The 15499-nt window shown below is 39.8% G+C and overlaps 1 non-coding gene and 1 pseudogene across 1 annotated transcript; both read left to right on the forward strand.

Annotated features, from left to right (window-relative positions):
- Nucleotides 1-3021: 3021 nt before the first annotated feature.
- Nucleotides 3022-3127, forward strand: LOC112908279 (U6 spliceosomal RNA). Its single transcript, XR_003232889.1, has one exon. It is a non-coding gene; the product is annotated as a U6 spliceosomal RNA (small nuclear RNA).
- A 10048-nt stretch (nucleotides 3128-13175) lies between these two features.
- On the forward strand, nucleotides 13176-13276 carry LOC112908280 (U6 spliceosomal RNA; annotated as a pseudogene).
- The last annotated feature ends 2223 nt before the right edge of the window (nucleotides 13277-15499 follow it).

Genomic DNA, 15499 nt, shown 5'->3' on the forward strand with positions numbered 1-15499 from the left:
TTATGAAGACTTAGACTCTTGTGAATTTGGTTATTTTGAGTCAACTCTCTGATCCTGATCCTCTTGGGTACACCGACCAAGCTCAGACTCTGGACTAGGAGGCCCCTGTTGGGGCATGTAACCAACTCCTCTGCATGTCACCCTCAGTTTATTTAGATGCAACCATGACAATTACAACAACATTCCATATATTTTAATAAACACCGTCCTGCTAGGAAGAGGTGGTAATGGTTTCTTTCCAGTTGGAGCTTTATTGTCTCTAAAGTGGGGGTCATGTCAACCCGAAGCTCTCCGGGGAGCATGCTGTTGGAGCTGTTACCTGGAGTAGGCCTCTCAAAGATGGTTAAGAACCTTGCTCTTAAAAACAAACAAACAAACAAACAAACAAAAACAAAAACAAAAAAACCTTGCTCTTCCCTGAAAGGAGGAGATGTTTGCTTTTACATACAGAATTCCCAGGCCCAATCAGCAGTTGCAAAAATCAAGAAGAAAGGATGTATTCAAAGAATTTTCTTGTTCTGTCTTTAGAGTACATGCCCCAGATAAAATGCTGTGGGCCATTCATGATAGTAGGACTATGCTGGGAGAAGCTCTAGTTAATAGGAAGATCCTTGGTTAATGAGGAAAATGGGTCCAGGGGAGCACTGAGGCGTCCTCTGCAGAGGAACAATGGGCCTCTTTGAAGCGCCCCTTGTTAGAGACCAACCCACTCCTGGGACTGAATTAGAGGTATTAAGGAATAGATTGTTTAAAAAAAGGATTCAGTTGCAGTAATTACATGGGCAAAGAGTTTGAAGAAGAACAAATATGTATGACAATATTCCTCCTTGCTAGTAATCAGGGGGAAAAAATTCCAAAGAAAGTGCCTTCAGGATTCTGTTTGACCCTTCTCAAAAAAAGCAAGCAAAAAATAATATCCTCTATTACTGATGTGATTGTGATAAAATTGAGGTGAGAATACAGATGAAAACAAGAATACCATTTGGAAGGACACCTGGGTAGTTTAGTTGGTTGAGTGTCTGACTCTTGATTTCAGTTCAGGCCATGATCTCTGGGTCGTGGGATTGAGCTCCACATTGGGTTCTGTGCTGAGCTTGAAGCCTGCTTGGGATTTTCTCTCTTGCTCTCCCTCTGCCCCTCTCCTCTCACTCTCCCCTCAAAATAAATAAATCTTTAAAAAAAAATACCATTTGGAAAAGCAGAATGGTCATAACTAGCCATAATCTTTCCTTTAGTATACAATTCAATGGCTTTTAATATATTCACTGTGTATTTAACATATTTATTTTGTATAACCATTGCAACAATCTTGAAAGTCTGGAAGATATTAATATCCTTGAAGTTATTCCTGTGTCAATAAGTAATAGTACTAGTAGTTATAACTCTTGAGTTCTTTTTTTTTTTAATTCAAATGTTTTTTTTTAAATTTTATTTATTTATGATAGTCACACAGAGAGAGAGAGAGAGGCAGAGACACAGGCAGAGGGAGAAGCAGGCTCCACGCACCGGGAGCCCGACGTGGGATTCGATCCTGGGTCTCCAGGATCGCGCCCTGGGCCAAAGGCAGTCACCAAACCGCTGCGCCACCCAGGGATCCCAACTCTTGAGTTCTAACTCAGGACCAAGCATTTTTCTTTTTTTAAAGATTTTATTTATTCATTCATTCGACAGAGAGAGAGAGAGAGACAGTGCACAAGCAGGGAGAGCAGCAGAGAGAAAGGGAGAAAAGCGGACTTCCTGCTCAGCAGGGAACCTGATGTTGGGCTGGATTCCAGGATCCCAGGATCATCACCTGAGCCGAAGGCAGACACTCAGGTGCCCTGGACCAAGCATTTTTCAAGTGAAGTATCTCACAATTCTCTTAACAATCCTATGAGGAAGGTAGTATTAGTGACCTTATTTTATAAAGGAAATATTGAGACAGAGAAGAAATTTGCCCAACGTACCACAGACAGTCATAAAACTAGTGTTAAAAAATGACATTCTCTTTCCAGAACCTGCACTTTTAACTACAACACTATAAGGCAATGGTACAATTAATGTAAAAAAGCTCCATGTAGGAAGAATCAACTGCAAAGTTCTGTAAGGTCCAAAAAGGAATACATAATAAGTTTAATAAATTGTGGTAGGTCCACTAGCCAGCCACAATAAGGAAAAAAAGTAGAGCCCGTAGAATCAAAGAAAATAGGAGATTCTTGTAGTGGCTATTGGATGAATGAATAAACCAGCCCCTGCCGTAGTCCATTTCTGGCCCCAAATGATCATCAGTTGTTGTATACCCAGGGCCACGCCCCATGTCTCCACTCACAGGGCTTGCCCAATGCCTGTGGGAAGTGAAGGCTCCTCCTCCCTGGGTGAGCCATAGGCAAGTGACTCTGGAATCAGGCTCCATCTGAGCCGGGAGCCTTGGCCGTGGAGTTGGTCCCCACAAAATTTTGATGGCGTCTTCTGTGTATGCAAAAGATTGAAAAGACACCTGCATGTAGACAAAACTTGGCAGATGGGATGCAAAAATATAAATAGTTGCAATGTTTGTTGGGAGAATTATAGTTACTTGTTTAAAAAAATTTTTTTTCCATATTGTTATACTGACTTTTCAGCAACATTTTGTTTTTAAGAAAGGGGATCTTGACCTTCGTCTTGATGTTCTTAAGACAAAAATCCAATCAGGGACGCTTGGTTTGAGCGTCTACCTTCAGCTCAGGGCATGATCCCGGGGTCCAGATTCAAGTCCCACATCGGGCTCCCTGCGGGGAGCCTGCTTCTCCCTCTGCCTCTGTGTTTCTCATGGATAAATAAATAAAATCTTTTTATTATTTATTGTTTTTTAAAGATTATTTATTTATTTATTACTTCATTAGAGAGAGAGAGAGGCGGAGACACAGGCAGAGGGAGAAGCAGGCTCCAATGTGGGACTCAATCCTGGGACTCCAGGACCACGTCCTGGGCCAAAGGCAGGCGCTAAACCGCTAAGCCACCCAGGGATCCCCAAATCTTTTTTTTTTTTTTTTTAAGAATTCAATGCTCGCTTTGGTAGCACATATACTAAAATTGAAACGATACAGAGAAGATTAGCATGCCCCCGCACAAGAATGACACGCAAATCCGTGAAGTATTCCATATTTAAAAAGAAAATAAAAAATAAAAAGAATTCATTTTCTAAGGAATATCTTACTCAGGACTATTTAACTGTTCTAATTTCTGGTGTTATACCTGCTTATTTCCACCTCACGGAAAAAACCTTTTGGATGTTAAAGGGTCTGAGCATGGTTCAGGTGAGCACAGAAGCTGGGAGTGGGGAAGGGGAGAGTCATATCCCCTCAACCTGGAGCATCCAAATGCAGGGCTATCTTCTACCCTTATCTGAGACCCGTTCATCCAATCATCTATTATCTCAACAAATTACTTACACTACTTGTGCTATGAATTATTTTGGGTATTAGGGTTATAGCAGTAAACAAGACAAAGTTCTTGTTCTTACCTAGCTTACAAAGCAAGTAACTAATGGATATATAAAATAATAGGAAAATCAAACAGGAAGGGAGATAGACAGTGAAAGCAGCATTGGTTTTACATAAATTGTTTGAGGAAAGCTCTACCTAAGTTAATGACTGATTGGAGCTTGGAATGAAGAGAGAGTTTAAGCCAGGCAAATGCTTGGGGGAAAAGCATTCCAGGCAGAAGGAACAGCAGGTCTCTGGAGGTGAGAGTCTGCTTTTTGTGCTCATGAAACAGCAGGAGGCCAGTTCACTAGACTGTAGTAAAGACAGAGAGAGCAGGAGAGCCTCAACCCTGGACGTGAGTGAGGCTGGAGGCTGGAGGCTGGGTATACCAACAAACAGAAAAGATGGTAACGCAGAAGGTAGTGAATTGTCAGAAACTGAGTGTGTTTTGGCAATGGGATTGGATGTGGATTATAAGTGAAAGAGAGGAGGGAACGATGACTCCAAAGTTTTTGGTCTGAACAATTGGGTAAATGTAATGTCATTTACAGAGACAGGAAACCCTGGGAGATGCAGTTTTTTTTTTCTGTTTTGTTTTTTGTTTTTTTGTGGGGCAAGGAGGGTTTGGTAGGTGGTTCATTTTAGACATGTTAAATTTGCAATGACTGTTGAACAATCGAGTAGAAATGTTGAGGAGGCAGTTGCAAATACATGTTTGGAGTTTAGGAAAAAAAGGCTTGAAAGCCTTTTTAATAATATATATATATTATATAAATATAGAAGTGTTCAGTATACAGATTTTATTTATTATATTATGGAAAATTTTTAAGCATATACAAAAGTAGAGAGAATAATATGGATATCTGTGTACCATCACTTAGCTTTATCAATGATTAATATTTTATTAGTCGTGTCCCATCTTTCCTCATTCCTCCCTAGGCTGGAGTATTTTATTATTTTATTTTATTTTATTTTATTTTATTTTATTTTATTTTATTTATTTTATTTTATTTTATTTTATTTTATTTTATTTTATTTTATTTTTATTTATTTAAGTAATCTCTAACCCCAGTGTTGGGCTCTATCTAATTCATGACCCTGAGATCAAGAGTCACACACACCCTCCTAACAAGCCAGCCAGGTGCCCCCAAGCCTGGAATATTTTAAAGCAAATTCTGGATATTTACTGTTCTTCCCGTAAATACTTCAGTAGGTAATAGACCATTTTTGAAGTCATGGGGCCAGATGATATTACCCAGGGAACATGCATAGAAAAGAGTTATGAAGACCAACTCATGACACTCTGCCTTTAGAAGTTAGAAAGAACAAGCTAAGGGAACTGAGTAGCAGCAGGTGAGGTGCAGGGAAAGTGTTAGGAGTGTGAGGTCTTAGAAGCCTAGTGAAAAATGGGTTTTAAGAAGAAGGGTCTGATTAATTGTGCCAAATGCTGTTGAAAAGCCGAGAGACATGAGGACTGAGAGGTAACCCTTGGATTTCAGCAAAGTGGCAATTATCAGTGACCTTGAGGAGAGCACTCTAGGGAGTTCTAGGAATATGAGCTTGATTAAAATGTGTTCAAGAGCAAATGAGAGGAGAGGCAACAGAGACTTGAAGTAAATACAACTTTACAAGGGATCTTTTTTCTGCAAAGAGGAGCTGGGAAATAGGGCAATCACCAGAGGAAGGTACAAAGTGCCAAGGAGGTATGTTTTTATGATAGGGGAAATTACAGCATTATTTATATGCTCATGGAAACACTCAAGTAGGGAGGGACATTCTGATGATAAGCAAGTGAGAGGGAATAAATTAATGAGCTAAGTCATAGAGTAGATAAGAGAAGTGGGATCTAGGGTTTTAGACCACTCAATTCAATAGCGAAAGGAAATTCTAAAGACCCCAGGCCTTGACTCTTGTGGCCGGGTCCGAGACAGAGGCATACCTTCTTTCTTATCAACACTGGTTCTGAGGAAAGAACATCTTCACCCAGAAAATGTCTGGGGCTTATTGTTGAGATAGACAGGATCTTCTCCCACTAAATGGAGTCATTTGGCTATGTCTTATCCATTGTAGAATCTACATCTATCTAGTGACTCCTTGTGTAAATAGTTCCTGTGCCCAGCCTCAGCTAGCCAGAGATGAAGGTCTCCCCAAGAATTGGCAATACAGATCACATATTAAGAATAGAAAGTATTTTTGTCTCCCTTTATAGCATTCATTTTGTCCAAGGAAGCTGACTGTAAATCACAGGTTATTTGGCCACAGTGATAGTCCAGGGGTGGGCATGCAATCTAATACAACCATGCTGGGAATGATTTTTAGGAATGCTGGGATCAAAGACTCCCTGTTTTCTGTAAGACGTGAAAGATAAAGTGTGTAACCCTGAAAGTATGGACATCAATCTTGGGGTAACAAAAGAAATTGTGGGTTTTGTTGTTGTTTTTAAAGATTCTTTTTTTTTTTAAGATTTTATTTATTCATGAGAGACAGAGAGAGAGAGAGAGAGAGAGAGAGAGAGGACAGACACAGGCAGAGGGAAAAGCAGGCTCCATGTAGGGAGCCTGATATGGGATTCGATCCCGGGTGTCCAGGATCACGCCTTGGGCTGAAGGTGGCACTAAACCACTGAGCCACCCGGGCTGCCCAAAATTATTCTCCTTCTCCTTCTCTTTCTCCTTTCTTTCTCCTTTCTCCTTTCTCCTTCTCCTCCTCCTTCTTCTTCTTCTTTTTTTTTTTTTTAAAGTAATCTCTACACCCAACATGGGGCATGAACTCATGACCCTGAGATCAAGAATTGCATGCTCTGCTGAGGGAGCCAGCCAGGCGCCCCCAAAAGAAGGTAGTTTTAATGAAGTCGGCATTTTAGAAGGCAGGGACTAAGGGATTAAATGAAATTAGATCCTCGTTGAGTTGTTGCAAAAAGCTGTCAGCATAGCTCTAAAAATCTAGATACGTGGAATAATAAATTTCCTTTATTGCTTAAGCCAATTCAAGTTGGATTTTTCATTACTTGCAACCAAAAGCATTCCAACTGAAGCACAAAGAAAGGCACAGTTCCTTACTGGGTTATTCACTTATTAAACATGTTCAGTTTTAGTATATGTGCTGCTGAAGCAAGCACAAACATGTTCATATTACAATTTTGTGTGCCATGCACTAGGGATACAGTAGTAAACAAAGAAAATTGTGTCCTCACAGTCTGAAAACCCTAACCCTCCCAGCTACCTTTTCCTTGAAGAGCTTTGGCCCTTAGTTCTTAGTGTGAGCTCTAGTGATCAGCTCTTCTCTCTTCCTACAGCTACCACCTCCCGCCTTCACCGCATGGGACTTTTTCCAGCCAATTTTGTCTCAAAGTAGGCTTATCTTCCCAGTTTTCCTTGTTTTTGTCACTGTGTCAGTTGGGGATCAATCAGAGTAACAGAAACTACTCTAGATATTTTAAGCAGGAAGGAGTTTATTTCAGGAAAATAGCTGTTTTACCAAACCATTAGAAGAGCTGGAGGATTGAAAGTCAGGAAAAGTCATCCTTTGCTCTCAGATTCCCCACTAGATTCCAGAGTCAGAAGTGGGCAGTTTGTGGGAAAATACCTGGAAGCCACTGCAAAACCTCTTACCTTCTTGTTGCTGCCTGAGCAACAATAATGTATGGCTGCTGCTTCTTGGTTTTTTTTTGTTTGTTTGTTTTTTGTTTTTTGTTTTTTGTTTTTTGTTTTGCTTCTATCCATATCTTCTGAATGATTGGCTGGCACTAACCTGAACTTCACTGGGAAGGGATTTTGGAAAATATAGATCCCAAATTTCCAGTCCTTGTGATATGGGATAGCACAGAGGAGGGTGAATTTCCAATAGACAATCTGGCAAAAGAAGACAATCCACAAAAGGAGGAACCTAACTGCTTCCTTTTAAAGGTCTATCTGCTAATCACAGCCTAGATGTTTTCTGAAGACATTGAGGATTTGCCTGGAGCAGGCTCCTGGAGGGGATGTTTAGCCTCAAAAAAAAAAGCAGATCAGACCTGCATAAAAGGTAGTGTGGGTGGGGAACAACAGCTTTATTCTCGGATGATTCATGTTGTGTACTCCACCTTCATGATGGAGTTAGTTATAGAGGTCCTTGGACGGCCTGCCTACTCCCCAGGAAACTTCTAAGGAAGCCTGCCTGATGATAATGATGCATACCTCCTGTTCACATAGAATTCAAGGTTAAGGGATAGGTCTATTGAAAAAACACACAGGCAGAGGAAACTCGGGCTAGCTCTCCCTATAGGAATATGAGTGGGCAACCAGGCATCCACAAAATAAAAAAAGCAAGCAAACAAAGCAATTTCTCCATAAAGGAATGAGGCTTGTCATCATAAGTAATGAATGTCTTCAAAGTTTTGAGGGAATAATTATTTAACCCAGAATTGGTTTTTTTTTTAATTTTTTAATTTATTATTTATGATGGTCACACACACAGAGAGAGAGGGGCAGAGACATAGGCAGAGGGAGAAGCAGGCTCCATGCACTGGGAGCCTGATGCGGGATTCAATCCCGGGTCTCCAGGATCGTGCCCTGGGCCAAAGGCAAGCGCTAAACCGCTGCGCCACCCAGGGATCCCTAACCCAGAATTGTTAAGGAGCAATAGAGCCAGACATTAGTTAAAATCAGTAAAGGCAGATTTCATTCAGTACTATTGCAATAGAGCGGAAAGGCTTCAGTAAAACTGAGCTGAACTCCAAATACAAGAAAGACAGCTGGTGATTTAAAAGCAATGAGCAAAGTGGGGGTGGGGGAAAGTGGGAACAGAGTCAATGGAGTGAAAATTATTAAGAGAACTCAGGAATAAGGAGATTCTTTATTCTTTTTATTTTCTTAAGATTTTATTTTTGAGGGATGCCTAAGTAGCTCAGCAGTTGAGCACCTGCTTTTGGCTCAGGGTGTGAACCCGGGGTCCTAGGATCGAGTCCCACGTTGGGTTTCCTGCATGGAACCTGCTTCTCCTTCTGCCTGTATCTCTGCCTCTCTCTCTGTCTCTCATGAATAAGTAAATAAAATCTTTTAAAAATTTTTATTTTTGAGTAATCTCTATATCCAACATGAGGCTCAAACTTTATCCTGAGATCAAGAGTCTCTGACTGAGCCAGCCATGGCACCTGGGACTCCTTTATAAACTTGTCTAACAGGATTCTAGCTAAAAGTAGGCCAAGAACTTAGACATCAAGGGTGTGGAATGAGGAGCTTGATTAAGTATCAATGGTGATCAGATATCAATGGAATTTTTTTTAAAGATATCAATGGAATTCTTGCCAAACTGATTTATCAGGATTCTTGCTAAAACTGGACTGTACAGGCTGAGGACAGATCCTAAGAATGAGGCAAATAATTGCATAGGTTGTATTTCCAAAGTTGTGTTAAAACACATGCATTTGGGCCCTAGTACTCGTCCTAGGTGGGACTGTCATGTTCAAAAACAGTGACAAAAATGGCCATTCAGAACTCAGTAGGATGTCAGAAACCCCTTAAAAATTACAGATAGGGGACTCCTGGGTGGCTCAGTGGTTGAGTGTCTGCCTTTGGCTCAGGTCATAATCCCAGGGCCCTGAGATTGAGTCCCGCATCGGGTTCCCCACAGGGAACCTGCTTCTCCATCTGCCTGTGTCTCTGCCTATCTCTGTGTCTCTAATGAATAAATAAATAAAATCTTAAAACAACAAATTCCTTAGAGACTTAGGCTATCCCTAAGGCACTCCCAACTTAAAAGGACATAATCAGTCACTCTTCATAAATCCCAGTGCAACTCTCTTCTGCCCAGAGGTCCTGTCCCCATGCTTCAATAAAACCACCTTTTTTGCACTGAAGATGTCTCAAGAATTTTTTCTTAACTGTTTACTCCTGAACCCACCAACACTTCACATCAATAGATATACCCCTTTGTTAGATACCATCTAACAAAGAGGACCACGTAGGATTTAAGTAGTAGAAGTGTAAGACCAGGCTAATTTAAAAAGTTTGGGAGGAAAAAAAAACTTGGAGAAAAAATAAAAGATCCATAAGGTCCTGATACATGGAAGGCTCCCTTGTGAGTTGCAAAATTTTAATGACCTGGGAATATATTTTCATCACTAAAGGTCTAATCACACTACTTGGTTCTCCTGTTAATATTTGTAGAATTATAATATGGTAAGTGTTGGGTTTTGGTGTTTTATTTTTAGTCAATCTATATACAAATTAATTTAGTATTTAATTTAGTAACAAAAATAATATAAATGTTATATTTACAATAAGTAATAAAAATTTAGAGGTGGAGAGAAGTAAAAGAAGGGGAAATTTGTTAATTTCTTTATCTTTTACTGTGGAGAGATACAGTTTAAAATCAACAAACCAATAAATTAAACTGAAGAAATCATGATAAATATCAGGAAAATGAAACAGCAGAAAATGCTAACAGAATTGCCTCTAGGGAGTAAAATCTAATAAATGGGGAGGAAGAAAGGCCTTATTTTCTTTTTCATGCCTTTCTTAGAAATTCAACATTGTGTGTGTGTCTGTATCTGATAAGAAATATCAAAAGCTTTAAAAGTTGTCTCAATGTTACAAAGAAAAAAGAAAGGGATGATATTCCTTTCCATTGGGCAAGAAGAAAGCATTTTTCTCAAAAGTTTTCTAACGTAGACAGCATGTCTAATAAAACTTTTTCATTTTTATGAATCATTTTTGTAGCTCCCAATAGTTAATAGACCAATAAATTTTTTTTAAGATTTCATTTATTCATCTGAGAGAACAAACACAAGGGGTGAGGAGGGGCAAAGGGCAAGGGAGAGCCAGACTCCCCACTGACCAGGGAGCCTGAGCCAAAGGCAGATGCCCAACTGAGCCACCCAGGTGCCCTTCTTTTTTTTTTTTTTTTTTTTTTTTTTTTTAGTAATCTCTTCACCCGACATGGGGCTTGAACTCACAACCCCAAGATCCCTCAAGAGTTGCATGCTTTATGGGCTGAGCCAGGCAGGTGTCCCCAAACCAAGAAATCTCGGTATTACTTTTATCCATTGCTGCCATCAGGTAATGGTATCGTGATCTTTTTTCATGGCTCAGATAATGGAAATAGGTTATTTCTCAGTCTGAGAGAATTCACTGTAAGTGGCCACTTGGTAAATTCTCTGTTCATTTTATTGAAAAGCCAGTACGTTCTAAATCTGGATTATTAATACGTATGATGTGTTTTTAATAGCAGGCAACTTGGGGTGCCTGAGTGGCTCATTCAGCTAAATGCTTTGAGTCCTTTGGCTCAAGTCATGACCCCAGGGGCCTGGGATCGAGCCCTGCATCGGGCTCCCTGATCTGTGGGGAGCCTGCTTCTCCTTCTCCCTCTGCCTGCCGCTCCCCCTTCTTGTGCTCTTTCTCTTTCTCTGTCAGGTAAATAAGTAAAATCTTTAAGATAATAGCAAGAAACCTAATTAAAAAATTTTCATTTACATAAAGCAGTTTCATTTCTTGTATGCAATAATAATAATAACAACACACAACTGAAACCTATGAGCAATTCAGATTCTATTCCATGTTCCCACTGTTCCTTGTCTGTTCAGGGAATGGATATGTATCTTACTAACTTTCAGTACTCTTTGAGGTCACACTGAATTTCAGGCTCTGTAAGTTCTCACTTACTGTTACAATATTAATAAGCTTCAGAGGCTGTTTATTAAAATAACAATTTGGTGTTGACTTAAATTGGAAGAACTCTACTTGTCTCTTACTGAATGGTTCCTCCTAAAACCAAATCCAGAGGAAGTAAGAACTCTATTGGTGCCTTTCTACACGGATACTTTGAACTATTTGATTAAAAAGTGTTTGGGTCGGGGATGATTGTTTTAATCTCTTTGTGGTTTTCATTTGCCTTTATTATGATTATTTCAAGACATCTTTCCACATTAATAATTCCATTTCCAGCCATGTCTACTCTGCTCCTTGCTTTTTTGATGTATTTATTAGCTCTATAATGATATTGTTTCGGTCTGGCTTTGTTGGATGTGCAATTTCTCTATTCATCTCTTTCAGTTGTTTAATTATCTCATTTTTGAGTTTTTAAAATTTATTTATTATTATTATTATTTTAATTTTTGAGTTCTTAATCGAGCTCATTTTCTTTGTAGGTTATCCTAGAATTCAAAGCACTTGGGGTGAACGCCTTTGATTTCTCTCCTTGCCTCCTAAATTCCTTGCCACTTTATCTGAAACCAACTTGGTTTTCCTAATGAACTGCAGCTTGAGGGCTGTAATTTTATGCCGTATGCACTTTTTCTTTCTTTCTTTTTTTATTTATTTATTCATAGAGATGCAGAGAGAGAGAGAGGAGGCAGAGACACAGGCAGAGGGAGAAGCAGGCTCCATGCAGAGAGCCTGATGTGGGACTCAATCCCGGGGCTTCAGGATCACGCCCTGGGCTGCAGGCGGCACTAAACCGCTGCGCCACCGGGGCTGCCCTGCACTTTTTCTATGATTTATAAGCTTGTCTGAAAGAGAGGAGGGCAGAACTCAGGGGCAACGGTAGGCACCCTTTATTAGAATACCTACATTCCTCTATGTCTTCCATGTTTTCTGAAATTTTAGGAGTCTGTTTCAGAGTTCACTCTACTAGGGGTTGTTGTATCTCATTCCAACCTGAAAGGGCCTCAGTCCTTGGAACCCTCTCTTTCAATTAAGTATTAGCTCTCCTGGACTCATCACAGCCACCTAAAACACCTAGCCTGCTCTCCACTTCTCATTGCACCTTCTCCCGGATAGTCATTTTCACTTCTCTGGAGAGAAGAGGTTGAAGATAAAGACACTACTTAATTCTCTTCTCTCTTGGAATAGACGTGCATATGTATGCATTGATTCCGAAGATTTTGTGAACCTAGCAATACGGATTTTGATGGAATGGAGGCAGGACTGGAAGCCTTAATTTACTCCAGACCAGAATATTCTATTTCTTTCTTTCACTGTTGACATTTAAGATACTGAGTTGTGGCCCTTTGTTCCCTGTGGATGAAATTTTAACTTTCTTAGGTATTGGCGGAAACAGAGCCTATGAGAAAGTTTTATTTCGTTATCTTAATCAAAAAGTATAATAATTTTTAAAGAGATTTTATTTATTTATTTATTCATGAGAGACACAGGGAGAGAGGCAGAGACATAGAGGGAGAAGCAGGCTCCATGCAGGGAGCTCAATGTGGGACTCGATCCTGGGACCATGTCCTGACCCAAAGGCAGACACTCAACCGCTGAGCCACCCAGGCGTCCCAAACAGTATAATAATTTTTGATGTATATATACATTATACACTTTTTCATTATATATTTGATGTATGTACATCTTAATTTTTTTCTGACTATAAAAGTTAAGGTATCTCTATCAAACCATTATGATGTACACCTTAAGCTAATACTGTGTCATATGTCAATTATATCAATAAAACCGGGGTGGGGGGGGGGAGAAAATAAAAGTTATGTATCTTTTGTTGTAAAAATTCAAGCCATACTTACGTATAAAAAGTAAAAAGTGGTGGGGCACCTGGATTGCTCAGTGAAGCGGCTGACTCTTGGTTTCAGCTCAGGTCATGATCTCAATTGTGAGATCAAGTCCCGAGTCAGGTTCCATGCTCAGCACAGAGTCTGCTTCTCTCCTTCCTCTTCCCCTGCTAGCATGCACGTGTGTTCTCTCCCTCTCTCTCAAATAAATAAATAAATAAATACACATTAAAAAAAAAAGGTAAAATGTGGTGCTTACTTCTGTAGCACATATGCTAAAATTGGAACAATACGGAGATTAGCATGGCCCCTGCACAATGACTTACGAATTGGTGAAGCGTTCCTCCCCTCCCAAAAGTGAATAGTGAAAACTCTGTTGCCTTGCCAGCGCTTTAGCAATTCAGTGAAAATTAGAAATTCAGTGAAAAATCTAGAAATACGTGAGTAGATGTTTTAAGAACAGCTTTATTATGGTAGGTTTTACATACAATAAAATTCACCCATTTCATGTGTATGATCCAATGATTTTTAAAAAGATTTTATTTATTTATTCATGAGAGACATAGAGAGAAGCAGAGACATAGGCAGAGGAAGAAGCAGGCACCTTGAAGGGAGCCCAATGTGGGACTCAATCCTCAGACCTGGGATCAGGACCTGAGTGGAAGGTAGACACGCAACCGCTGAGCCACTCAGGCGTCACTGATCCAATGATTTTTAATAAACATAGAGTGGTACAAATGCAACCATCACTGTAACATATATACTTTTTGCAAAAATAAATAGTAACTTTCTTTGTTCCTAATCTATTCTCCCAATCTAATAAAGGGGCACCTGGTTGGCTCAGCTGGTGAAGCATTTGACTCTTGATCTCAGGGTCATGAGTTCAAGCCCCACATTGGGTGTAGATTACTTAAGGAAAAAAAACAAAAACAAAAACAAAAAACTTTAAAACGTACTTACCAATGCCCCCAGGATGCTAAACAGGGTTAGGAAGCTACTTTTTTATGTTTTTATTTTTTATTTATTTTTTTTAGGAGGCTACTTTTTCAATTTGTAGATTTTATTTATTTATTTGACAGAGAGAGAGAGAAAACACAAGCAGGGGGAGGTGCAGGCAGAGGGAGAAGCAGACTTTTTGCTTAACCAGGGTGAGAGCCCAATGCAGGGCTTTGATCCCAGAACCCTGGGATCATGACCTGAGCTGAAGGCATATGCTTAACTGAATGAGCCACACAGGTGCTCAGGGAGGCTATTGTTGAGAGCTTTGGGGTAGATCTGTTCTTGCCAGTTGAGCTACCTGACTTCCAAATTTCGGCTGGGTTTATTCCACTTTCTTATATCAGTGAAATTTGCTATTGTAATTTAATTAAATTTTTGAAAATGTAAGCATAAAAAGATGTTTCTATGAAAACTAAGTTGAATGCTTTGGAAAGACTAGTTAAAAGCAAAATGATGAGGGACTCCTGGGTGGCTCAGAGGTTTAGCACCTGCTTTTGGCCCACGGCGTGATCCTGGAGTCCAGGGATCAAATCCCATGTCGGGCTCCCTGCATGGAGCCTGCTTCTCCCTCTGCCTGTGTCTCTGCCTCTGTGTGTGTGTGTTTGTGTCTCTCATGAATAAATAAAATCTTTAAAAAAAAAAAGAAAGCAAAGTGGTGAAAACTTCTAAGTTAGGTATTGATGAGAATTCTGTGATTGTAAGAACTACACACATCTAGAAAAACTTTGCATTCAGATTGCTTTACCAGTGCCCTCCACTTAATGCCCCACTTTAAAGAAACATTGAAAAAAATGATGGGTGATTTGTTAAAGGCAAGAAGTACAAATCATCTAAGAAACACTTCAGCCAGTGGCCCCATAATCACAGAAAAAGCCTGCGGTTATTTCAAAAGATTGATGAAGCAATTTACATTCACAAGTCTTTTTTTTCCCCCCCACAAGTCTTAAATTTAAGGAAAACAGAGTGGCTTATAAAGTTACTTTTTTTAAAACTTACTTTAAAAAAAAATAAACACAACTGTATACTGTATAATGCTTTACAATTCTGCATTTCTATTGATTTTTTTCAAGTAACAACCAACCACCAGGCCCAACAGCATCAGATAAAAAGGGCTTCAGGTGGGTGTACAACCACTTTTTCCTTTACCCTATACAGAGGACTTTTTCATGTAGCTATATAAAAGTCTATCTTATCCTTTATATATCTTTTTCTGTGTCTCATGAATAAATAAATAAAAACTTAAAAAAATAATAAAAATCCAACAGATATTCGTGTCAGTCTAAAAGCCCTGCCCTTTCTTGCAAAACACCCCATTCCTTTCCACCTCTCCGTCTTGGCTCATTCCATTCCTCCTGCATTTCATCTCTGCCTGTTGAAATCCCACATTTCCTTCACGATCCAAGACAAATACCCCACACCAGGTCATTCGTAGCGCTGGCTGGAAATGACCTCTCTCCTTCCATTTTCTTTTCTTTTTAAAGATTTTATTTATTTATTCATGATAGACACGGGGGGGCGGGGCAGAGACACAGGCAGAGGGAGAAGCGGCTCCAAGCAGGGAGCCCAAAGTGGAACT

Source organism: Vulpes vulpes, chromosome 10 (genome assembly GCF_048418805.1).
Source record: "Vulpes vulpes isolate BD-2025 chromosome 10, VulVul3, whole genome shotgun sequence".
Lineage (NCBI taxonomy): Eukaryota > Metazoa > Chordata > Mammalia > Carnivora > Canidae > Vulpes > Vulpes vulpes.